Source organism: Emydura macquarii, unplaced genomic scaffold, assembly GCF_026122565.2.
Source record: "Emydura macquarii macquarii isolate MOO-44397 ecotype Brisbane River unplaced genomic scaffold, CSIRO-AGI_Emac_v2 contig_1353, whole genome shotgun sequence".
Lineage (NCBI taxonomy): Eukaryota > Metazoa > Chordata > Testudines > Chelidae > Emydura > Emydura macquarii.
In genome coordinates, this window is record NW_027131490.1 from 1626706 (window position 1) to 1653514 (window position 26809).

General features: G+C 41.0%; 1 protein-coding gene across 2 annotated transcripts in view; it reads left to right on the top strand.

Annotated features, from left to right (window-relative positions):
• The window catches only part of CUNH4orf19 (chromosome unknown C4orf19 homolog), a 58427-nt gene that overhangs the window by 16736 nt on the left and 14882 nt on the right, over window positions 1-26809 (top strand). Inside the window, exons 1-3 of one of the 2 annotated variants that reach the window (XM_067551577.1) lie at window positions 11647-11785; window positions 14866-14948; window positions 23307-23364. The gene's annotated coding sequence lies outside the window, so the exon portion shown is untranslated. Of the gene's footprint in view, window positions 1-11646; window positions 11786-14865; window positions 14949-23306; window positions 23365-26809 lie in introns of those variants that run through there. The other variant, XM_067551576.1, reaches the window with a different exon arrangement.

The following is a 26809-nucleotide window of genomic DNA, read 5'->3' on the forward strand; positions in this document are numbered from 1 at the left end:
GGCCCAATCCTCCAGTTTGTTTAGGTCACTCTGTATCCTATCCCTACCTTGCAGGGTATCTACCACTCCCCCCAGCTTAGTGTCGTCCGCAAACTTGCTGAGGGTGCAATCTACCCCATCCTCCAGATCATTAATAAAGATGTTAAACAAAACCGGCCCCAGGACCGACCCCTGGGGAACTCCGCTTGTGACCGGTTGCCAGCTAGACATGGAGCCATTGATCACTACTCGTTGAGCCCTATGCTCTAGCCAGTTCACTATCCATTTTATAGTCCATTCATCCAACCCATACTTCTTTAACTTGCTGATGAGAAACCGTATCAAAAGCTTTGCTAAAGTCAAGGTATATCACATCCACCGCCTTCCCCACATCCACAGAGCCAGTCACCTCATCATAGAAAGCAATCAGGTTGGTCAGGCATGACTTTCCCTTGGTGAATCCGTGTTGACTGTTCCTGATCACCTTCCTCTCTTCCAAGTGCCTTAAAATGGATTCCTTAAGGACCTGCTCCATGATCTTTCCAGGGATTGAGGTGAGGCTGACCGGTCTGTAGTTCCCCGGATCCTCTTTCCTCCCTTTTTTGAAGATGGGCACTATATTTGCTTTTTTCCAGTCCTCAGGGACCTCCCCTGTTGCCACGAGCTTTCAAAGATAATAGCCAATGGCTCTGAAATCACCTCAGCCAACTCCCTCAGCACCCTCGGGTGCATTGCATCCGGCCCCATGGACTTGTGAATGTCCAATCCTTCTAAATAGTCTTGAACCTGTTCCTTCAGCACTGCGGGATGTTTGCCTCCTTCCCATTCTGTGCCACCCAGTACAGCAGTCTGGGAGCTGATCTTGTCTGTGAAGACAGAGGCAAAAAAGGCATTGAGTACCTCAGCTTTCTCCACATCCTCCGTCACTAGGTCGCCTCCCTCTTTCTTTAAGGGGCCTACACTTTCCCGAATCTTCCTCTTGTTGGCAACATGCCTGTAGAAACCCTTTTTGTTCCCCTTCACGTCCCTTGCTAGCTGCAACTCCAATTGTGCTTTGGCCTTCCTCATTTCATTCCTGCACGTTCGAGCAGTGTTTATATAATCCTCCCTAGTCATCTGACCAAGCTTCCACTTCTTGTAAGCTTCTTTTTTGCGTTTAAGTTCGCCAAAGACTTCTTTGTTAAGCCAAGCTGGACGCCTACCATATTTGCTATTCTTTCTGCACATCGGGATGGTTTGCTCTTGTGCCCTCAATAAGGTCTCCTTAAAATACAGCCAGCTCTCTTGGGTTCCTTTCCCCCTCATATTAGCCTCCCAGGGAATCCTGCCCATCAGTTCCCTGAGGGAATCAAAGTCCGCTTTTCTGAAGTCCATGGTCCGTATCCTGCTGTTCCCCTTTCTTCCTTTCATCAGGATCCTGAACTCGACCATCTCATGGTCACTGCTGCCTAGGTTGCCACCCACTTCTACTTCCCCTACCAAATCTTCCCTGTTTGTGAGCAGCAGGTCAAGAGAAGCACGGCCCCTAGTTGGTTGCTCCAGCACTTGCACCAGGAAATTGTCAGCGACACTCTCCAAAAACTTCCTGGATTGTTTGTGCTCTGCTGTATTGCTCTTCCAGCAGATGTCAGGGTGATTGAAGTCTCCCATGAGAATCAGGCCCTGTGAACTGGAAACTTTCCCCAGTTGAGTAAAGAAAGCCTCATCTACCTCATCCTCCTGGTCTGGTGGTCTGTAACAGACACCCACCACGACATCACGCTTATTGTTCTTGCTTCTAAGCTTAACCCAGAGACACTCAACTGACTTATCTCCAGTTTCATACTGGAGCTCAGAGCAGTCATAGTGCTCTCTTACATACAGTGCAACTCCTCCCCCCTTTCACCCCTGCCTGTCCTTCCTGAACAGTTTATACCCATCCATGACCGCGCTCCAATCATGAGAGTTATTCCACCAAGTCTCAGTTATTCCAATCATGTCGTAGTTTCTTGACTGTGCCAGGACTTCCAGTTCCTCTTGCTTGTTTCCCAGGCTTCTTGCATTTGTGTACAGGCACTTGAGATAAGTAGCCGACTGGCCTACTTTCACAGTATGAATCGGGAGGCCTCCCCTGCTGCCCCCTCCTCCTTCTGCTTCCTTGCGGTGTCCCTCTTCCCCACTAACCTTCAGGCTTAGGTCCCCGTCCCCCGTCAAAACTAGTTTAAAGCCCTCCTCACTAGGTTAGCCAGCCTGTCTGCGAAGATACTCTTCCCTGTCTTCGTTAGATGAATCCCGTCTCTTCCTAGTAGTCCTTCTTCCTGAAACAACATCCCATGATCGAAGAATCCAAAGCCCTCTCTTGACCTCAGTCAGTCTCAATCCCCTGGGAGAACCCAGTCATTTGGGGTGAAATTCAACCCAACCCTCACTAGGCCTCTACATCACTTGAATACCGAATTAAAGCTGACCTGCAAAAGAAAAAAAAACAAATTGTTCTTTTTCGCTTCATGATTTATAAAGAAGCTCTAAACATTTTCTTTACGTTTTTTTTTTTTTCCCCTGCTTCAGTTTTAGTTTAGAAATTCACTTCCTATCTAGCCTGGAGAAATGCATAACTGGAGAACTAGTAAAAAGAAGAAATCACAAGACCGAAGGTTCAGTAACTGAAAGGGAAGGGGATTTTTAATCAGACCATTTAAAACTCTATTTTAACACCTATTTAACTTCAATGACTAATGTACATTTTAGAAAGAAGCCTCTGCTAAATACTCAGCACCCCAACCCTTTCACTTACAGTGCTAGAGCTTACAATACACATGGCAGGAGACATCCAGAAGGTCCTCCTGCAAATCCAGGGAAGATCAGAGTTTACATTCCTGGCACTGCCTATACTAGAGTCCCGTCCAGGTACTCAAATTGCATCCATTTAACGTAATTAAGCTAAACCTGAAAAGGAAAAAAATAAATTGCCTTCTTTTGCTTCATGATTTGTAAAGGTCTGAAACTAAGTTAAACCCAGTATGTCACTCTGAAACTGAGTGAAAAGTCTCCCAACAAGGGGGTTGCACTGATTTAACTTAAATGATTTAACTACAGTGGTGCAGCTTTTCTGCATGGAGGGCCCCCCACATGAGGGGGGAAGGGTACACTTTACCAGGGCCCAGAGGCCCTGGCGGGCCCGGCCCAGGCTGCAACCCCCCAACCATGAGGAAAAAAAATGTCATGGTTCATAAGATTGTATGTATGGGATGAGGGATTGTGCTATGTGTGTGTGGGAGGGGGCCCGTGTTACAAGTTTGTACTGCGGCCCGAAAAAATTATGCTTGGTCCCTGTCTGTGTGTAAACCAGTCCTTAGGTCCCAAGTCCGCAAGTAAATGCTTGCATCTATGCAGAGCCCCAGAGAAGTCAATGGAGCTTTGTGATGGTGCAGGGGTCTGCCCACACAGACAACCTTTGCAGGATCAGGGCCTCTAGTCCTCTCCTCCCCAAGTAACAACAGGTGCTTTAGTGGCCCTGCTGCTCTTGGGAAACTTGAATGAAAAGATCCACCCTTTCACTCTCAGGCCTGGTCTACACACACTTGCGCCGGTTTTAACTAAAGGTGTGATGTTGCACTGATTTAGTTAAACCAGGGCAACTTTGTGCATGAATACTCGGCATTGGTTTAACCTTTGCTTACATTGGTTTATTTTACCCCTGTTTTTTTAACAGTGCAATTTCTGTACGTAGACAAGCCCTCAAACTCAAATGGATGCTGCATTCTCATAGGATCAGAAAAATAAAATTAAAGACAAAGTTGCAGGGAAAAGTAATTTTCTGCCCCAATGAGAAATTTAAATCAATCTCATATTTCAAAGGCTCATACACCTTGAACCATCACATCATAATCTTTATCCGAATGTCTGTCATCAGTGCATTTTCAGGCAGTTTTTAGTTAAATTACAAGAGGAAAACAGATGTTGCCAAAACAGGGGCCAGTAGTAATTTAAATTCCCAGATAAAAACTGCTCTAAATGCATGACCAGTTGTATTGAGTATAGGATGTGGCACACATGATTGAGTTTACACATATTCAGCTAGGCTTTTGGTTTGTTTAACATGCCACTAAGTAGTCAGCACAAAGGTAATGATAGAAATAAAGGAGGAATGGATGTGTGGTCTCTGCTCTTTTTAATAAGAGCCAATATATACGAATTACATAGACAGTAGCATTCACTTCCAGCTGCCCCAATGTTTACTTTTCACAAAGTAAGGCCCTGTCCATGCAGGCAAAAGAAGTGCTTTTTCTATTAGTTTAACTTGAATGAACCCACACACCTATGCAGACATAGTTTAACACCTTTAACATGGTTTGAGTTGGTCAGGTGGTACCTATACGTCCCACTTTACTCTTCAAATGATCTTAAAGAAGTTAAACTGTATCTACATAGCTCTTAGGGTGGAGAGAACAGGGAAGGAAAGGTTCAGTCAAATTAAGCTAATTCAATTGAGCTAACGTGGTTGAAAACAAGCCCCCATTTTGCCCATGTAGATAGGGCCAGTGACACTACCAGGGAGGTGTTTTCATTCTCAGAAGTTTTCAGCCTTGTTGTTACCATCCATTCTTAGCTAAGCTCTCATTTTTATTATCGCTCAGCAGACTGCAGATGCTGCATCCTCACAAGCTTTGATACCAGCATTCTTAGAGCTAAGACTAGGATTTTTCAAAGGGGCTAAACTAGTTATTTCAATGGGAACTGGGGACAAGTTTTTTTTAAGGTATTTAGACGCCTAAAGATGCAGCTATATGCCTAGAGGGATAATAACAAATTATAAGTAGCAGTATTGCAGTAGCTCCTCAACAGCCCTGCTGAAACTGGAACCCTGTTGCGTGAGGCACTGTACAAAAGTTGATTTCTTAATTTAGCGCAATACCTTATACTGTTAATATATGTAATGATAATTATGCCAAATACTGCATCAGATCTGTCACGTTCAACTAATTAAATCTCAGAATATTTTACTACTATATTCACTTTAAAATGCAGAATGGAGTGTTTGGACCATACCTGTTAAGCCAGTCCTTTGATTTTCTGTAGCCTTCAGCAATGCACATTTATTACTTACTGACAGCTCTAATGGCAAAATCTTTTAATGTGAAACCAAAGGCCACTGTACTTTTTGTCTAAATCTCTGTGAAGTTCTGAATAAAAAGGGATTACAGGATCTAATATTTTCCCTTCTGAAATTATCTACTGTTGGCTTTTTTATAAGGAAACAGCCTGCAGTCTTTACACTGTCCAAGCTATGACCCAGGATTTAGGGTGATAGAGGAGAGAGGGGGCTGTGATCCAGAGCATCTCAGCCTGATGGGTGGCAGTGGGAGGGAAATACCACTTCTGCCACATGGTTCTCCCTGTTCCCTTGACGCTATAGATGCCCCTTCATAGGGCTTCCTGATGTGGGAGGAGACATGAGGCTGGTGGGAAAGCTGAGGAGAATGCATTGTACTCGGCTGAAACCTGTGGGACTTTTGAAGGTAAATAATTCTTGCCTTCCCAGCATTAACTTACGCTCTTGTCCCCTCTGCGATTTGGAACCTTCTTTTAGAGAAGCTCACAGGACACTGAAAGATGAGGGAGTATCATGTTCCCAGGGGTCTAGAGAAGACCAGGCCGCTAGGTAGAGACACAGGGTCTCCATAAATTCCATGGGTTTAGGGAGTGGAACCCCCACCAGTTCTGTGATGGGAAGAAAGGGATTCTGCCCCTCCAACAGAAAAATTCAAGGGAAACTACATGAGCCCAAACATGTGGCATTTCCTTGGACATAGCCCACCTACATTTTTATTATTATTTGTATTGCAGTAGCACCTAGAAGCCACAGTCAGGGAATGGAGCCCCATTGTGCTAAACACTGAACAAACATGCAGTCAAAATCAGTCCTTGCCCCAAAGTGCTCACAATCTAAATGACTGACCTGAAGCACCAGGTGGAGGAAACAAGCAGGGATGGCAAACAAGGCAACAGTAATGGATGCCCTCAGTTTGTTACAAAATGGCAATTAGCAACCCCATCTTCCCCAGCAAGAACATCCCACTCAGCAGAGCCTATGGCTGTTTTCTTCAGAGTCCAACCAGCGCAACTGCCCCATGCTGGGATTTCATCCTTGGAATGTGGTTTGACCTGCTAAGTAATGGAGATGACTGGACAGGAAAATCCATATACTCTTGAATATCACTACCAGTGCCAAGATGTATGCATTAGAGATAGTTACACTAATGATGTACGACTGTTGAAAACGTTTACAGGGTCAAATGTCTCTTGGTGCTTCAGCTATAAAAGAAGGTGCTTCATAATTAAAATTAGCAGAGTATTTTGTTTTAAAGTTGTCAAATATACAAGAATTAATTGAAACATTTATATTGGAATGTACTGAAAAAAAGTTATCTGATAATGAAGAGAATCCAAACCAGCCAGCGCTTTGCTGGCATCCTTTGTGAACATTCACATAAAGAAATACCGATGTCAGTGTTTAAATTAGCAGTTACAAATGTGTCCAAAGGTTTAAATTTAGCCATAAAGATATCCTTTAGGTTAAAAGGTGTTACTCAAGCTCTCATTTTTGTAACAGATTTTAAAAGACCGATGTTTCTTTTTAAGTTACAAAAGTTTTGAAAAATGGAGAAAGAGGTTTATTGGATTAAAATGTATGGTTTGCGCTGTAACAGCCCCTAATTATCTATCCATATGCCCCCATCACTGTAATATCTGAGTCCCTCACAAACATCAGTGAATTTATTATACTCACCACAGCTCTGTGTAATTGGGAAGTTTTGTTATTCCCAGTTGACAGAAAAGAACTGAGTCACAGAGAGATTATTAGGCCCTGTTTCAACAATGCACATAAGCTAACTTTAAATACAGTAGTAGCTCAATAGCTTTTAAGCATGTAAGTTAAGCATATTCTTGAATGATTTCCCCCAAATCACACAGGAAGGCTGTGGCAGAACCAAGACTGGAGCCTCATTCTCCAAATCCCCATCTGGTGCCTTAACCATAAAACCATCCTTCCTCTCCAAGCAAATATATTCAGCAAGGTTTTGTTTGTTTGTTTTGTATTATAAAGATCTAATAAAAATTTTTTAAAAACCAAACCAACACCAGCTATCAAAACTGGCACCTGTGCTAGCAGTGTCAACGTTAGTGCCAAGAACTGAAAGGAGACTGGATTACCTCTCCCAAGATAATGTCCTGCTTCTTAAAACTGGATTGTCTTTACACCTGTAGCAGACACCAGGCATATAGGGCAGAGTTCAATCATCTGTATATTGTTACTTACCATTTGCATACAGCACCATAGTTGTCCATGATGTTGTACTTACAGGTTAAAGACACAGTCCCTGCCACAAGAAGCTTATATTCAAAGACATCTGCACTAGCCAACATGGGTCCAATTGTAGAAAAGTTTGTATAAGCCTCTGAAGAGCTATTTCTTATCATGAAAATAGTAGATATTTATTTATGAAGCACCTCTGATCAACGATTGCTAGGTGCCTAGAAAGGACACAATGAAAGGATACAAAATAACAATATCTACAGATAGAGCATATTTATTCTGTCTCATAAATAATACAAGAACAAGGGAACATGCAAAGGAAAATATTCAGAACCTTGGAACCAGGAAAGTGACATTAGTCATCTAACTTTGCTGAGCTGCTGCTTCGTTGTGGAAATGATCTGTTTTGTTCAAAGAGCAAAGGATTTGTTGCAATCATTGGCTTGCCGCCTATTTGAGGCATTCAGCTGTATCTAGCACAATGATGCTGGCACGCTTTCATGAGTAAACACACAATAACATTTGTACGTTTACAGGATCTGTGAAAAGTGTGGGGCGGGTGGTCACTTTACTGTGTGTTTCTAGAGTAAGTCAAACCCATTAATTAAATTCAGTCTCATGTCCAGCTTCAAAAGTAATAACAGAACTGACTTCTGGGGTTTGGCAGCTGCAGGACCTGGGTGATGTTTTTGGTTTCTCTCTTGTGAGTTTTGCTATGTTTTTTAATCACTTGGGAAGGTTAATGTTTTAGGGTTTGACCACGTGAGGAATTGAGCGCCGTTAACTCTTGCAGAAGTCAATGGAGTTGAGGGTGTTCAGTATTTCAAAGAAACTGCTAAGCAACTTGCAGGATGAAGTTCCTACTAATTCGTTTGATCACTTGATGATTACTTGTTCTGTTCATTCCCCCAGAAGCACCTGGCATTGGCCATTGTTGGAAGATAGGGTCCTAGGCTAGATGAACCATTGGGTCTGACCCCATATAGCCATTCTCATGTTCATACTGTCAGTAAACAGTTGAAATTAGAAATCAACAGTACTTGAGAAAGTCTGTTCTCCTCCAGATCTTGTCCCCAAAAATGAATGACTTGGGGAAGAGGCACTGTCCTGCTTTAATGAGACTAGTGCAATGGGAAGAAAATCTGTTAATGACACTTGCACAGCTGATGCTACACCAATTCAATTTTATTAAATTGCCTATAACATATGTCTTTGCAAACACAAAAAGAAAAACATACACAATCTAAAACAACAGTAATATCCATTTAATACATACAATGCATCAGAATGTCAATCAGAACCTAATAAAAACTCTCTTCTTTGGCACAATGCTAAAAGGGCAAAAATTGCCAGTAATTTGATTATTACCAGAGATTGAGAAAAAACTAAAACATTTATCTTTTGAGATGGTGATAAACACTCTTCTTTATACAAAAGAGGTAAAATCTAATTTGCTCTCAAAAGCTGATAAATTCTACAATCCAAAAGATAATGAGGTAGATAGTCTAACACTCCAGATGTACATCAACAAAAATGAAGACAGCAGGTTACATGGTTTGGCATCTTAACTGAGGACTGGTTTACAGTAGGAACTTACATCAGCATAGCTATGTCTGTCAGAGTGTGAAAAATTCTTTCATTGACTTAACTACCACCTCTGAGGGAACTGGATTACCCACCTATCCTAGGTAGTGTCTGCAATGAGGTGCTACAGTTTAACACTCACGCTGGAAGAACAGAAGGTCTTTTTGGATGTTAAATTTACAGGAACCTGAACCTTAATTCTAGGTTTGTGGAGAATCTTTACCAATAAAGGCTTTATAACTCAGGGCAAAAAGGAAATGGAGATGATGTGTCCCACATACTAGTTGGTACCAAAAGCCAGGGAAAACTACTAGGCTTTAATGGGAAGAGACCTGGTGGTTTTATGTGTTTTGTAAATGCTGTGCACATTTATGGCACTTAATAAATTACAGGCCTGATTCACTCCATTGAGATCTGTGCTCCAGGCCGCCAAAAGCCTGCTAGGAGCAAGAAAGCTATAGCACAAAATGCCCACAACCTATTCCACAGGGAGGGGCAGGAGGCAGCCAGAACAGCCTATGACCTTGGTGGAACAGGAATAACCAGAAAAATGTGTTTATGCCTATGGAGCCCAAACTTTAAAGGTTTCTTTCCCAGGTGGAACCTCTCAGAGACGGCAGCAATTCTGTGCACCCCCAACAGTAAATACCCCTCGAGGACAAAGGCATACACTCCTCCCCCCCCCCCCCCTTCAGGGTCCACCTGGCTGAATCAGGCCCTATAACTTCACTGATGACAGTTATATAGCTGGGACTGTGCAAGTGAGAATGAATTACTATCAGCCATCTCAAGCTGCTTGACTGATCAGCAGAAAGGTAATAATTCTCCAGAAATCCCTTGCATGTATCGTTTGAAAACCCATACTCTTGGGGTTTGTTTACATTTTCACTGTGTGGGGTGAGTCTCGCCTGGATGTCTACCTGCCCTCTATATCCAGGAGAGCAAAACCCATACTTACACCCACAAATGTGGTAGATTGGGGCGCAACTATCTAAATACAGAAACTAGCCAGAGCATAGGGCTTTTCCTGGAGATTAATGACCATCTTGGGATAGTAGTCTCAGACTGTGCAGCAGGCCATCTTCTCTTGCCAACCTTGTCATTAATCCCCAGGAAATGGCCAGGACCTTTATGGTTACTGCTCAGATACATCACCAAGCAAAACCCTCCTGTTTTAGCAACTGGATCCATGAGAAATACCAGATTGTTTTTTTTCCCCAAAGATTAACAGACAGATGGCATTTTGGTACTCCTCATTTATCTACTTTCTCTTGTTAATGATTGAATGTTAATATTATAAAAGGAATGTATCTGCAGAAAGCAGCAGAATTCAATAACTTATTAATTTGTTTAGTGTAAATACATGAAAATCTATGTCACTACAAATACCTTTTAAAAGTCAGTCAAAAACTGATGAAATAAAATGAGCATTTATTTCTCAAAATTTAAAAAAAGAAAAACAATTGTATCTTTTCCCCCTCAAAGTTAAGAAAGCTTTGTTCATGTAGGTATTTACTTAACCCTATCATTGTGGAAACTGGATGAGAGGAATACAGTTTTAGGACTTCAAAAATTATTTCTGGATCCCAGAGCTTTCCTGAGAAAAAGATGTATTATTTAAAGTTCAGCTGTAGTTCTATGTGAGTTTTTCCTTTCACAGTTTTATAATAGAAATTTAAATAATTTGATTCTGCTCTTAGCGAAATCAATGAGAGTTTTGCCATCAACATGCAACGGGGCCTTTTAAAAAGCATCTTTCATACAAAATTCATCCCAAACTGCTTTTTACAAAGGGTTGCATAATACAGTTATAGAGCGATATGCCTTACAAATAAAAATAACAGCAGCAAAGTGAGGAAGACAGAAAGGTCAAGAGCTTATGGAAATCAGAGAGTTTCAGCTGAAATTTGAACTGAGATGGAAAGTTGATGAAGAGACACAAGGAAACTGTTTCAGACAATAGAAGTTGCAGAGGAGAAGTCTCTTGAAATAAGTAGCAAGACTATACCCAGAACAAAAAAAAGAACAAAAGCTGGTATTACAGACTGGGGAACGAGTCATGAGGGCGGGGAATAAAAAACTTCCCCTTAGGTACAAAATAAAATAATTTTGATAACTGCGGGTGTTCCTAAACCATGAGTTAAGATATTACAATTCAATACCCTCATTCAAACGCTTTAAGCCCAATATTGCCTGCAGTTCTGTTTATCTGAAATACCACGTTATGATTCTCTGGCATCAGGGAGAAAGGGTTAAACATTGCTTTGTTTCATTGAGGAAAGCAAACACTACTCCTCTTTGACCCTTAGGGTGAGGGATTCTATTTTCTTGTGAAGAATACGGGTTGGCTTTATGTAACCTGAAAACAACAAAGGAGCCCTGCATGGTGCATAAATTCCTCAGGGACTAAGTTGCAAATGGAGCAATAGCACAGCAAAGGTGGAGTAATAGTTGCAGAACCTGCACAGAGAGAGCAGAATAACTTGAACACCTGATGCTTTGCACTTGACCACAGATACAATTTAAAAAAAAAAAAAAAAAAAACCTAACTAAAAAGGGACCCAAAACAAACCAGGAAGGAAAACATGGAAACTGCTCACAAAGACTAAAAGCTTCCTTCTTCTGCTGCACAAAACTGCACCCAGTGTTTATGCCAAAGCAGGCTTATCATATTTCATTTAGATTTTAACCATGTGACTTTGAGAGAATGTATTTTCAGAAACTAAATGAAATAGGAAACACAATAGGTGCCTCTATAGCATAAGTACTGGAACAGCCATAGACGAGACATGGAGTTAGCCTAATCATTTTTATTAAAAATTCTAGGTTAATTTGTATTGTGAAAATTGCTTTCTGCCTGGACCCATGATGACTATGTGGCTTCCACTCAGTCTCATAAAAGTGCTCTCAACCTACATAGACATGGTAAGCATTACTTTATAGGGCATGTGTCAAATCATATGCAGTTGTATCTTATAGCATATGGGGACGTAGCTTACCTAAATACATTCAGAAGCATGTTGGTGGATGGGGCGGGGGAGGTTGTTTCTGTCCTTCAGAAAAATACAAAAAGAACTGCATGGTTTAAGTGACCAGGATATGACAATATGCCTTTTATTTATAAATGCAGTTTTTTTGACCAGACAAATGGAGAAAGTTTCCTAGAACCACAAAGAGGAGGACATTGATAAGCAAGTGATTGATGGAGAAAGAGTACTTAGTTTTAGAACTCAGCCATGGTTTGTGGGAATGACACACATACACAGTTGAAATTATAAGTCACATGAGCATGCTTCAAATGTGATGGAAGGATTGATTTTAAATCATGTTGGGCAAGTCCTAAGAATTAAAAACATTTTTATCATTAAAGTTGTAAGTATAAATTGAGAACAGTTACCACTTCTCCTGGATGATACCATGAAGAGCAGGAGTAACACGTTCATTTGAATGTCTGTCAGTTTTTGCATGCTTTCTTTTGTTACACATCAAATCTCCAACACTAGTATGTTTTCTAATGCTAGTCCTTAGGCTGTTAGGCAAATGATCTTATGAATGGATTCTTAAAAAATCCCTTTTGTTTAACAGAAACTGATCCCATATGTTGTGGTTTAGGCAAAAGTTCAGAGTGAAGCAACTTAATCACCTGACATCTAATAATGGATATGCTTGCAGCTTGCAAAAAAACTGTGACTCACATGGTCTCTTCTATTTGGGTTTTTTCCTACCCCATTTCCAGTCAATGCATATAAATTCACTCCTGGTAAGAAAGACTATTGTACCTGCTAATCTTTAACTCCAAACTCTGTCAGTAAATGAAAACAATTCATAGTAAATAGAAAGGTTCCTTAGGGCTTAATTCATTAAAACAAAATGTATCTTTTGTATTCGCTAGCTAAAATCTGCATTCTCTCGATGCAATGTAAGGAGGCTGTGCATTTTACTGTCAGGTGTGCCGTAGTGTGTGTAAATTCTTAGGCCACAGCCTGGATACACACATCAAACAAGCAAGGACATGAGGATAAAAATACGCTGTTAATCCTAGAGCAGAACAGAAATGAATGATGGAGTTTCACAGGACCTACTTTGTAATTAAGTACAAAGTACTTAAATGTGATCATCCACATCAAATAGAATTGAATAAAAGTTATTACAGAGACAACAGAGAACCCTTCTTAACTAATTGACACAACCAGATGCAAGTTCAAGGACAACAGCACTTCTGCATAATAAGTCTTTTAAATCACTACATGGCATCTTTCTGAGAAGAAAGCCTTCATAAACCTATTTACTCCATAGCATCTGATGCGCCTTAGCAAATATCTAGGTAGGCATGTTCCCTTTGCATTTTGTGCTTTAAATTGTCAAAGTACTGTACAAACATTAAACTCTGAAAGGGAAAAAGATGAAAGTGTAACATATAGGACAGGTTAAGTGAACTGCCCAAGGGCACAGAGCAAGGTAAGTAGTCAAGAGTTCCCAGGCTTTCCTCAAACCCCATGGCTGGTAGTGTCAAAAATTCTGACTGGAGTTATTTGTTTGGCTCCATGACATAGTCTAATTCTGAAGAATTCAGGCCTTTGAGGATGGGGTGGGTAAAGTAACTCTTTTGGTTGCATAGGAAACTTTCCAAATATGAACCAAGAGCAAACCCAATGCTGGGTTCTCATCCTGATTCTTCAGATAGTCTGAAACGGCAGCTCTAAAAGAGATGTATGTGATTGTCAACTGGTATAACTGGTATAATTTGACCAGTAACTCTGAAATCTAATAATGGGATTTTTGAGAGCTTTATTTTCCAACAATTTAGGTGTGGAATTGTGAGTCTGATTTGCATAACTGCAATTACATATGCAAATCAAATAATCACATAGAAAATTAGCCTAAAAATACGAAAGGAACAATGATGGTTATGAAAGTGCTCCATATTATATTTTCCTCTAAGATTGCTGCTGAACTCAAGAATGACATTACTAAGGCCCCAATCCTGCCTGCGGTACTGCCAACAGGCACTCTTGCACCATGCAGCATGCACCAACTTAAACGAGACCCCCACACAGGGCACAGGGTTCGTGCAAGCAGACCCTATGCTGGATCGAAGCCTGCCTGCAAATCAATATATAATAGTTGTAGTCTAGCCTCCATCTTTGTAAAAACATTCCATTGTCACTAGTAAGAAATGTGTACATATGACCAACTTTATAGTCCAGGCCCACAGATTTTGCCTATTCCATGGAATGAGTTTGACCTGCTGATTGTACAATCCTGCCTCTCACAGAGTAATCTTCCTCTCACATTCTCACACACACACAGTTTTTGTGGGATATCTGGAAACAAAACGTTAATATCCTTTAAAAGAGTAAAATATCTGCATTTCTTAATTCAAATTCTATCATTTTATGAACAGATCTTCTCTGTCTGTCAATGGTAGGTAGAGACATTTTAATGCAATTTTAGTTCAGCCTGGAGCACATATATCAGAGACAACAATAGTTTTACTAGATAAGTGCAGTATTGTGGAAATGCCCATGGCATTTTATAGCTTTCCAGATTCCTGGTGAAGATTCAAAAAGGGAGTTTGGACAAGTGTAATGTAAAGAGAAGGTTTTAGGTGATGATATAAATACGTGGTCCTTCCAAAAATATATTATACAACTGCTTATTTGAGGACTTGCTGATTTTTTTTAAATATAAAAGGCCACTAGTTCATATAGGCCACAATCCAGCAAAGCATATGCTTTACTGTAAGTAGGTTGGTATTCTCATTCACTTCAATGGGGTAAGCATACGTTTTGCTGGATCAGAACTTAATCTGATTTTTTTTTGTAAACAGAGTGTGGGGGGTGGGGGGGTGGGGAGGAAGAGCAGAGAACCCTTCTACATTGTTGCAGGCAGAGAACCTTGTGCTTATACTGTTGTAAATGTTTTTCAGTATAAACATGGATAAGAGGCAGCTTCCAAAATGTTATTAATTTCCTGAGACGAAAACATTTTCTTTGTTATTGTAGAATCAGTACATTTGAGAAATTAAACATTTGGACGAATCTGAGTGCACACCCTTATTGGTACATCCGGGAGCACACCCTGATTGGTAAGAAGTTCTTTATTCTCCTCATGTAGGTTTTGGATTTAGTAATCTTCTGCTGATATGCCATTATGTCTTCTGCATTCAGGCACAATAAGCAAGTTATCAGATCATTTTTCTCTTTGTGGTATCCTATCACATATTCTAATGATGATGATGTGTGGTCAGACTGACAGGGCAGATTCTGAACTGTATTTCCTTCCAGCCTGATCTTTGATCTGTAGTGACAACTGAAAGTCTCTCTGTTTTCATTTTGAAGTTGAGAAAATTAAATATCATAAAGAAAAGAATATAACTAACCATGGGGAACTCACTCAAGTTAATCCAATCCAAAACGGGAGAGAGACTGAGAATGTGAAAAGATGGACAACAAGATGTAGAGAAAGGAAAGAGCAGAATAGGATAAAATCTTTGGGAGAAGATAGAAGGGAATTGGGGGGAAAAGAGAGACAAGAAACCAGAGAAGTGATGCCAGAGTAAACAGAGACAGCACTGACCTCAGGGAATTCCATTTGAGCCAGTCACAGGCCCCTTGGTACACTCCACTAGATGAACAAACCCAGTTTCCCAGTATACTGGAAAAGCTCTGGGCCACCTCCAGTAGTTTTTTCAGAACAGAATCACTGAGTCATATTAAATGCTTCCAGCTTCATTACAGTCTTTTTGTACTGGACGTGGCTCAATCACAATCTAAGTGTCTTTGGTGAGTGCTTTAGATGCCACTGGCAAGGTCTCCAGCAGCATCAACTAATCAGAGACATTTAAAATATCCAGGGCAAGGTGATTTTCAGGATACCAGGACAGTCAGAATATCATGGTAAGGGGCACATTCCCTAAATGACCTCAAACTTGCCTTTAAATTCATGTTCCCAAAATACTCAGGCATACATTTAGAATGATATCGATAGCCGTCCATCCTATGCTCAGGACTCCTCTCCCTTAAATTAAAATACACAATACAATATAATGTAAAGAGCTCCCTATATGTAGATATCCACCAAACCCCTTTAAAGACCTCACCCCAAAAATCAAATTAAAAAGAACCATGTGCACCAAACAGGTAGATAAACAGCAGAAGATAGAGCCACCAGCCATTAAATCTGCATACACAAGATTCTAGGCATGCAGTAACCTTGTAATACTACAATTACATGTGCAGAAAGTGGAAGGTGTAATTTGGGCAAATACATTTAGATTCCCCTTTAGAAAATTTGGCCTGCATCTTTTATTCAATCTAAAATTTCTGAAGCATTGTTTTGTTTAAAAAATTATCCAGTTGAACTAGAGATTCTGAGTCCTATACCTAATCTTATAAAAGTTCTCTTTAGCCTCACTCCCAACAGGTAACCTGGGCTGTTACTTCTGCATGGAGTTTATAAGCCAAGTTTATGCAAGAGGCAATGTGGTCAAGAAGACTGACTAGTGGGTTGAAGAGGCTCAAACAGAGCTTTGATTTCACAGCAATATAAAGTCATCTCTATGCTGTCATGTAGTGGTGGTTACGTTATGGCGTGGAGGACTAACTAAATAGCAATATTGCTGATACGGCTGGTCGGGAATTTTTTGGTAAAAGTAGTTTTTTTCACTGGAAAGGTTTCCCAGGTCCACAGGGGAAAAAAAAGACAGATCCCTAACCCCAGAATAGCCAATGGGTATTCTCCTGGTATGTCACAGATCCAAGTTCAAGTTCCTGCTCTGAATTAGGGGCTTGAACCACTAGCCACCCAGGCCACTGGTTATTCTGGGGTTGCTCTAGTTTTTGTTCCAATGCAGAATGAAACCAAATGTCAAAACATCAAACCTTTTCCTGAACCAGAATTCATGTTTTCCAGCCAGCCCTAACTGCTAAGAACCAGTCTGTCCTACTCAGTTTTTTCTCACAGATTTTACCCCTGCAGCAATTAAGAAGAAAACACCCTCTCTAGTCATTTCACCTCTGCAGTATTCTGAGCAGTGTCCTTCATCATGCTGGACATTCATAAAACTGGCACAGGTAAGGCAAAAAATTACTCTAGAAAGGCCAAAAAACAAAAATAAACCTCATCAATTCCCAAACTGAGAAAGTGATTCTGCCTCCAACAGACTTGTAGGTTTTGGTCAAGTCTACAGTGGGAGTCAGAGGTAATATGCAAGCAAAACCTCTCTCTTTCTCTCTCAATTCTGACTCAGAAAGTGGATTGACGTGAAGTTCTGCTTCAGATAAAATTCAAGTCAAAAGACTGTGTTTAACTGTCAGCTCTGCACACTCATTCCAGGCACTGAAAATCAAGCTGTGTAGTTTCCTGCTCATTCTGCATCAACAGTAATAAATATTCTTCAAGGTAAAGTCTGCCCTTAGTTACATCTTTCCACTCCTCTTCAAATCTCTTTGAGGTCTCAAAAATGTAAAGAAGGGCAGAATTAGTTGATGATGCAAGAGTCAGAATAAAATCCAGCTCATTCTCATGTTGCTGTATTGACTCTGCACTGCTGACAGTAATGAGAGCAGAGGAACTGCCATCAGACCAATGTCTCTGACCAATGGCCAGCACCTGATGCTTCAGAGGAAGTAGTAAGAAAACTGTAATAGAATAACCTGCACATAACAAGGTGGCATGGTTTTCTGTTGACCAGCCCATTACTATTGTCATCACACCATATTTCAGAAATATCTACTAAGTCATGATCCTTTTTTATTGTCAGGCATTCTAATTCACCTCACACTCATTTCTAGTTTTAATTTTTGGCTGTGTGCCTATTTTAATTTAACTCTTTAATCTGATATCCTGTTATTTTTCTGGAATGTACCTCTCTGATCTCAATCTGCCCCTCCTCCAGTTCAGCTATAATTTCTGTCCTATCCTTTACTAGATACAGAGACAACTTTGTTCTATTCCCATCCCTAGCAGATGTTTGTCTGACCTGAGTGCTTCTCAGCACCTAATGTTTTCCTCAGCATTTAAATAATCCACTAAAATCGTGTCCATATTTTGTGGCAATAGTTTAGTCCCATCCCTTCCATATAGGCTCTTCCTGTTTGGGAAAAAACTCCACAGAACTGAATAAATTTAAACCCTTCCTCTTCACACCATCTTCTCATCCACACAACTTCAAAGTCTCCCTTGTCTAGCTGTTCCTGCATTTGGAACTAGAAGTATTTTTGAGAAAGCTACCAAGAGTCCCTGGATTTAGACCTTGTCCTTAATAATCTAAAGCAGGGTTTCTCAACCAGTGGGTCGAGACCCCAAATTGGGTCACCAGAATGTTTCAAAGGGCTGTGGCTCCTATTCCATGGGGCTGGCTAGGCTTGCCTCCCTGTTCCAGGCACTGCAACTCCGGTGTCTTGGCGCAACTCAAGTTTAGACTAGCTGTCATGATGATGGGAGTCCAGGTAGGCAAAACAGGAGAAAGTGGTACTTCAACCCCATGAGCCAGGTCACAACTCCACTCACACAAATTTGGTCCAGTCAGGGGAAAGGGCCAAACCTGAGCAGCGCTGCAAGCCCAGAGATTGCAATGTCCAGAGCAGAGAGCCAAACCCAGTCAGCCCCACAACACAGGAGCCACCACTGTGGGGTGAGCACTGGGCAGGACCCAATGCCTCTGGGTGGCAGGATCTGACCGAGACCACCCTAGGGCCTCCACCCTCAGACTATTTACTGGGTCGCGACAGGCCATAAACATTTACAAATGGGTCCTGAGCCCAAACACACTGTAAACCACAGATCTAAAATTAGATCCCCTGCTGAGAAAGGCGTCAGCCAGAGCAAGTACAAGGAAGTCCAAACTGCATGGGAGTTTGGTGCCAAGAAGAATGGGATGCTTAAATAACTGTTAGTGGAAAAAAGCATAGAAAAATGATTAAATAAATAAAAACCTCAGTGTATCCAATGGAGGTAGACAACTAGCCACAGATTCATCAGGATAGGGACTATCCAGTTCAGTGCACTGTGGGCCTGAACCAACTTGCATTGAACTCAGTGGAAAGTCCTCTGTTTACATCAAAGGGATTTGGATGAATCCTGGAGTACATATTGTATGACACAGTTTCCCTTGTGGCCACATGCCACATGTACGCACCCAGTGCAAGAAATACTTGTCCCTCGACCTCTTTAGGCCAGAGTTGCTGAACTGGAGGAGGCCTACCTCAGAAAAGGCTGTCTTGATCCTCCAGTTGATGAAGCCAGTGTCATGATTGGAGGCCACATGGAGAAATACCAATAGCTGGGTAGATGGTGACTACGAGAGGCATTAGATGACTTGTCTTCCCAGCAATAAGGTGGGAGATCTCACAAGACATCTAGTGAAACTTCTAGTGAGCTCTACTAGGGAAGAGCCTGTGGTTATGATACAGAACGGTACCAATAATATAAGGAAGTGTAAGAGGGCAGTCTGGGAAGCTAAGTGTAGATTATTAGGAGTCAAAATACAATTTAAAGATTGTCACTAACGCCATATAGACAAGGAACAGCATTGTCGGTTTATATCACAACTTTTCTGACTATAAATAACTCCATGTTAAGCAGCCACATATTTAAAATAAACATTAAAACATAAGTATCTCTACTGTGTATTCATTCCCAGCTGCCTGCCTCCTAGCACACCCAGACACCAAGTCAAACAAGTTCATTACATGCCATTTTTCTAAGTCCCTGAAGCAGAATAGCAATGCCCTTTGAATTCTTCTGCCACAGCTGTAGCCAGTTGTGTTTCCAAAGCCATGGAGCAGATAACAGAGAAAAATTCTGCTTCTACTGGAGAATAGCTAACCTCAGAATCTTAAGGACCTGAGCTTTAACCCAACCACTATCTTGTGGGGTTTTTTTTTTTTTATATTTTCATGCTTCTACTCACAACCCAAGCACTTGCCACTTCATTTCTTTATTGCAAAGAGTCTGGCCTAAAGCTCCCACGCTGCCTCCTCCAGCAAAATGCTCAACTGGCCTGCAAGGGAGGCTGGGATGAGTTAAGCAAGTCATGCTTTTCCCTCCAAGAGATTCAGTCCATTGTATATCCGTAATGCATGGAGTCTCCAATACCCTCAGGGACGAGAGTCATCGATCAGCTGCTAACACGCTGTTTCTAACATGGCAGCCCACTGCACTATTGGGCCTCAAATTCTCTCTGGTGTCAGCTCTAGTTATCAGACATGGAAGTTATCAATATAGATGGCTCGTCCTGAAACCTTAATCAAGCTGCCATCAATACATCTGAGTCATTCCACAGCCTATTATATGACATTCATCTGATGAGGGCTATTTCCAAGCCTTTTAAATTATGTTATTAGAGAAAATTGGTTTTAAAAAAGACTTAAGTTCTAGATTTTACTTCCCATTCTAATCCCTTTATTTGGTAAGAAACACTTTCCTCTGCCACAAGAGCCTTGCACTTGTAGAATATTTAAAATAGATGGCGAGCGGCATATTACAGTATAATTCATATTAAGCTGTATCAATATTAAAATAAAATGAATTCAGTCTGAGCTGGATGTACTTCCACATCTCTTCACCAGTCAAAGACATTGCCTATTATGCCCATAAGAGTTTGTAAGTGCTCATGCTCCTCGCAGTCTAAGAACACGAGGCAAGAAACTTTTCTGTACAAAATAGTGCAGAAACCCACCCATTGATATATGTAGTACAGGAGCATGTATACAGAATCTTATAGACCTATTAATTATTATTATTACTGTGAGCAAACCGATCTAAATTAATAATATGGCAATGATTAGCTGGTGATGTCAGACAGTAGCGAAGCTGGCCAAATAGGATATGCTGGCACACCAGACTGAACTGCCAACTCAGCTCAGAGCTGGCTCTGTTTGTGCATTCCAGGGATGTCTTTTAGTGGTACAGATTCCCAACGGTGTGATCACCCTTGGCTAGAATGAGCAATTATCCATCTTCTGAGCACTCAAGTAATAACTGATAATGCAGTGATATTACAGTGTTATACGGTATTACTACCAATGACCAGGTGGATGAAGGGTTTTTAAATTGGTAAAAGCAGTGGACATAATGGGACTGCTGCTCACTGAACCAAATATGGTTTGCACGCTGTTAACTTGTCCTTCCCTGCAGCTGTTTGCTGCAACTACCTGTTGCCTTTTGTCATATGTTTAGGCTGCAAGCTCTTTGGGGACTGCATTTTTATACGTGTATACGGTGCCTAGCACAATAGGGCCCTGATCCCTGACTGGGGTCTCTAGTCACTACCACAGTACAAATAATTAATAATAATGGAATAAGTCACTTAAAACATGGGACAAAGGAACTTCAGTAATCATGACAGATTGGAGTAAATCCAGGAAAGACTTCTGAAGAAGAAGTAAGTGGTTTTTTGCGCTACCCATCATACTTGCTTGTCCCGTGTGCAAACTAGCTAATGATTGCAAGGGATTTACCCTTTTCTCCACACTTCCTTTTAATAATCTAAAATAAAAATTGTGTTTTAACTTTCTGTAGTAAACAGTGGAATGAGGAAGTGCTCTTGGACTTACTGTTTTGGTAGAGGAGGGAAATCAGACAGGACACATTCTCCTCTCTCTTAAAACCCGAATCAATATTTAAAATCTGTTTTAAGTGTGTAATAATGTAAGGGACACATTGAGCCCTCATTATGTTTTACTGATCAGTGAGATTAATATTACCAGAAGCACATGGTGGGGAAGTGCCTTACAGGTCTATATGCCTCAAACTTCCTCCATGGAGATGGAAAGGAGAGAAACTACACATAAAACCAGAGATGAATGTGTGTGAGAGAGTGAGACAACACAAGAGTCTGAGTGAGTGTTTGCTAGAGAAACACTGAGAGGCAGAGATGTGAAGAGAAATAGAAAAGTATAAGGGTATTACGTAATATTACACAGCTCTTTTCAAGGCTGAGGTGTCTCAAAGCCGTAACTTGGATACTAGCAGTGCAGAGACTGTAAGCAAACATGTTAGTCATTAAGGGCCTGTCCTGCAAGGTGCTGAGCACCTCCTGCCAGGTGCAGAGCACCCACAACTCCCATCAACCTCTGACACACCTGACGGCACTCAGCACACCTCACAAGAGGCAGGAACAGGCCCTGAGTAGCAGCAGTAACTCACACATACAGCCTTGGACATTAGAGCCTGTTTTATAGAGAGCAGGAATGTTGGGCAGGATAAGAGAAAAAGCTGGAAGGAGGGAGCAGCACTGCAAGAGCACAGCCACTCTCAGGCATGAAGAACAGCATCTAAGGGGGCCCCCTTATAAAGGGCTCCAAATAAAATATCTGGGTGGGAAATACCTCCCCTCATTTCCTGAGTAAAACAGCCAACACACAAGAGGGATAGAAAATCTCCCACTAGGGAGAGAAGGTCTAATGCTGCACCAAGAGAAAGAAAAGGAGGGACTTTCCATACAAAGTTAGGAGATTATGAAGCCAGGAAAACACTCTAGGGAGGAGCCAGCAGGACTTAAAATAATCACAAATGATTATTACTTGTTTTATGGGAAGCTCGGCTAGGCACCAGCTAGCATTTACAACCTCAACAGACAACATCACTGAGAGTCAATCTGGAGTACAGTACCATGGTGTCAGGCCACCTGAGAAGCATCATTACATAAATACTAACATGTGCCAGGAACTGCCTGTAAGCACTGGCCAGGAACATTTAACTTTGCAGGGTCCAGTCCAGTGGAAGGTCTTTGCCCATTTGTAGCTCTTGGTCAGGGAGTCTTCAAAAAGAGGAGAAGGGAAGAAAAAGAAGGCACAAGGGGAAGAAGATGCCATGGTGACCAGAATAAAACCTAACAGACAGAGGAGGATAAAGTGAAGAAAGGGAACTCCCTCTCATGTTCCAATTCCATCAACTCAAAATTTTTACAAGTTGGCAAAGCTGTATTCGATATAAATTTTTGATATTATTACTCCATATACTGAAACCAATTAGTACATATTTTTGGACTATTAATACAGTACAGGCCAAAGCCTGTTCAGTGTGGAGAGTGAGAGGAGGATGCTAGCAGATCCATCCTCTGCGATAGGCATCTTGCCACTCAGAGTGGGTTTCCGCCAGTCAGGACTTGGGCTCTACGTGTTGAGGATGCATTTTCTTGCTATTCAGAAATGCAGCTGCATGCATCCCTAACAAAGCTTGTTGCTGACCACAACGCATGCTAGACCCATGCCTTGGTTAGCAGACCACAGTTCCCCATTGGTGGCCATTGTGAATAAGCCAGAAACATAACACTTATTTTTTAGCATTTAATATTTAAAGTAATTTGCAAGTAAATTGTAGTAATTAATGTTTGCAGAGCATATTGAGATCCTGGGATGAAAAGCACAATATGTATTCTTCTCATTGTTATTATTGTTAATTTGTTGAATACACAAATAACACATTCATATATTTTCAGATGTCACTACTCAGCCAGATGTTAAAATCATGATCAGTCAATTCCCATTGGCTATTTGGTAAGTGTGCTGTAATTTGGGGGATAACTGATATTTTTAAATACTGATGGCTCATTACAAAACTGCATGTTTGTCGTTAAGTGTTTATTCACGTTAAGTTTGATGATTGTGTTGCTGTGAATTATTTAAATAATAGATTTGCCATTTCCTGGAAAACATGGGGGCAAACTATTTAGAAACAATTCTGCTTAAATATCACCTATTCCATTTTGTATTCTTTTGTTTTCTTGTTACTATGAATGTTTGTATGACAATAGCAACTTTGTTGCTTAAGGGTTCTGCTGCTTTTGCTTTATTCCCTTGCTGAAAAATAATCCTATTCGAGACAACAAAACAATTTCTATGTCTGAACTTTCATGTCATACAGAATTAATATTTTCAAGCAGAATAAGCCTCAGAAATGGATGAAATGGTAATGAAGCTGGTCCTATAAATTTTGAAACAACAAATAAGAATTAGTGAGGAAGGCACCAATTCTCATATATGGTAGTCTCCAACCTCATTCAACCCCCACCTTGCCAAAAACCACTTCTTCACTGAGTAACCCATGCTGAGTCTAAATCAAATCACTTCCCTGACTCCTCCTCTCAAGGTCATCTTCCAAATTCTGACAGTCCAAATAATACGTTCTGAAGAGCACACAAGATTCTACAGTAACTCCTCTCAATTTGCCAGAATACAGCCATTGTGTGCATATAAGTGATAGTATAATTATTATTCATTATTTAATAGCACCCACAAATGTGCCAGTTTTATTCACAGAAAACACATAAGAGACAGGCCCGTCCTTAAGAACATACAGTCTCCATGATGGATTTGACAGATAGGTGAGAATACAATATGCACCAGACAGAAGAAGAGGCAATGAAGGCCATGAGTTACAGAGATTGGATTACGTGGCTTACTATAGGTGGTTATTTTTCAGTTTAAAATGCAGTGATGATACAGAAGTTGGTCTGTAGAAGGGATTTGACTGAGATGTGCACTGCAGAGAGAGCTAGATGGGAATTTTTCAACTAAATGATTTTTTGTCAGGAAATGCAACAGGCAGGGACCCAATTCATCAAAATTAAAATGTTTCTCGGGTCCAGAATGGAATTCTGGGTCAAAGCGAGAGGAAGAGAGTGAGACCCACCTCAGAATAGTCGATAGTTAGGGCACATTCCAGGTGAGTGCCCTGAACATTGGGCTACAGAGTCAGTCTCTCTTTCTCTTGTCCAGTGAATATTTAATTATTTATATAAAGTGGACAGCTCCAACAGAAGACCATGAGAGGGAGATTTGACTCTAAAGACTGTGCCTGATTCAGAGCAGGGACTTAACTTGGGTCTCCCCCATCCCGTTGAGTGCTCTGACCACTCGGCTTGTTTGGGGTTTTTTTGCAAAAATGTTTTCAAAGGTCTCGTTTTTGTTCCAGTGTGGAACAATTGTTGAAATGTTAACATTTTTCATGAAACAGAATTCTTGTTTTTCAGCCAGCCTTCACTGTAGGCGTGGCAAACAGATTTTGTAAGAGCTTTTAAGCATTGCTGAGAGGGCTAGGGAAACTCAGAAAGAGAACAGGTTGCAAATGTAGGCAGATGGGCATAATGTACCATTAGCAATACATGCACACAGACGCACGCGCACAAATGCTGAAATGGTTTTCATTTTGAAGTGTTCAAACTAGATTTTTTTCCTTTTTTAAAAAATGTTTTTAAAAAAACTTCAATTTTTTAATAGAAAACTTTAGAAAAAATGTTATCAAAATGGTTGAGCCTTTTTGCTTACCAAAATCCCATGAAAATTATTTTAAAATGAGTACAAGAGGCCTCATTTTTTAGATGAAAAATTTCAAGTCAATTTTTTTTTTTTTTTACAAAAATGTTAAAAGCCCATTTTTAACCAATAAAGTAGCTGTTCAAAAGTTTCAACCAGTGCTAATCATAATGCTTAGACACACATTGTCTCCTCCACTCCATAATCTCCCACTCAATACCACCATAGTACCACCTACACTGTGCACATCTAATTCCTTGCAACAGACGGAATACCCCTCACAGCTAAAGACAAACGACCAGCGTACACATGCAGCAGTGATGAAGTTTGTATATGAAAAAATATGCGGTCAGACGTGAGGTTGGAAAGGTGCAAGCACAGGATAGGGGATATGCTGTGAAATGAGGCTTGAGAACCCGAGCTTATGCTCATGTAAACCCCATCTCAGTAGTGTAACTGTGGAGGAAGAAGGCATATGGATTAGGGACCCGGGCTCCCTGCTAGACAGCTTGTCTACCTGCCTTCTCGCTGTCAGGAGTAGGGGTGATACCGTGAGGAGGAAGAGGACAGCTGATGAGCTAGGGAGCCAGGCCAGGCAAGAGTGGAGAACACAAGCAGCTGGTGGATCCGAGTAACTCTGGCAGTGTTTCCATGCAAAGGAAAATTAAATTATGGCAAATTAGGGAAATAACTCTTTGGGGGCCTGATTGTGACCCTGGCGATGCACCTGTGCAGAGCAGCAAGGTGGCATAAGCATTTTAAGGGTAGCAGCATAGTGGGGGAGAACACTGCCACTGAGGCGCTCCTCATGGAGCGGGCAGAGCCTTGGTTGTTCTGGCACGGAGGAGAAAGTGGACTGCCCCAGGAAGAGGGCTGCTGCAGCTCTTACTTCCCTCCCAGAGCAGTGGGGGAGCTGGGACTGAACTGGGACCCTCAGAGTCACAACATGGTCCCTATTCTACTGTTGGTACAGCACAGCTACAGGCTTCCTTCTAGGTGCCAATCCAACCTTTTGGTTTAAATATAAAGTGTGAAAATAACTTGAAAATGGGTGTGGATGTGTGGGAAGGCGGGTGGAATTTGTGATGATTGTGTTTGTTTGGCTACCGGGAGATAAAGAAACATGAGAAGGGGCAAAGTTCAATAAAGGATCATTTTAAAGTCTCTCTTCTGCCCAAGCTAGTAATTGCTTTTCTTTAAAAAAAACATTAATTTTCCTCTGACGAGCTGCTCTGGCAAATTTCAAGACTAAATTCAGTTATTAAAATAGGAAGTAGAGGGATTTAAGGCCTGCTTTAAGTACAAATCTTAATGCAAATTTAACTATGTATTTGCTACTGAGGCCTCCATACCAAATTGTGCTAATGCAGGCATAGTTTGGGCTAGATGCCAAAAGGAAGTTACCAAAGAACGCTGCAGCTGGCTCATTGTAAACTCAAACATTCTACATCATTTCATTTTCTGCGATGTTTTGGCTTTAACCTATACTTTAAATAAGGCCGAATCCAGCAAAGCATGTTTAACTTTAAGCATATTAGTTGTCCAAATGACAGGGACTGTGTAAGTTTTTGCTGGATTGGGGTCCTAAATAACTTGTGTCTCTTATTTTTCTTCTTCTATTTTTCTTTTCCTTATTTTCATGACATTCTTTCTCTCCTTTTACTATCTGCTGGTGTTTCTATGCCTT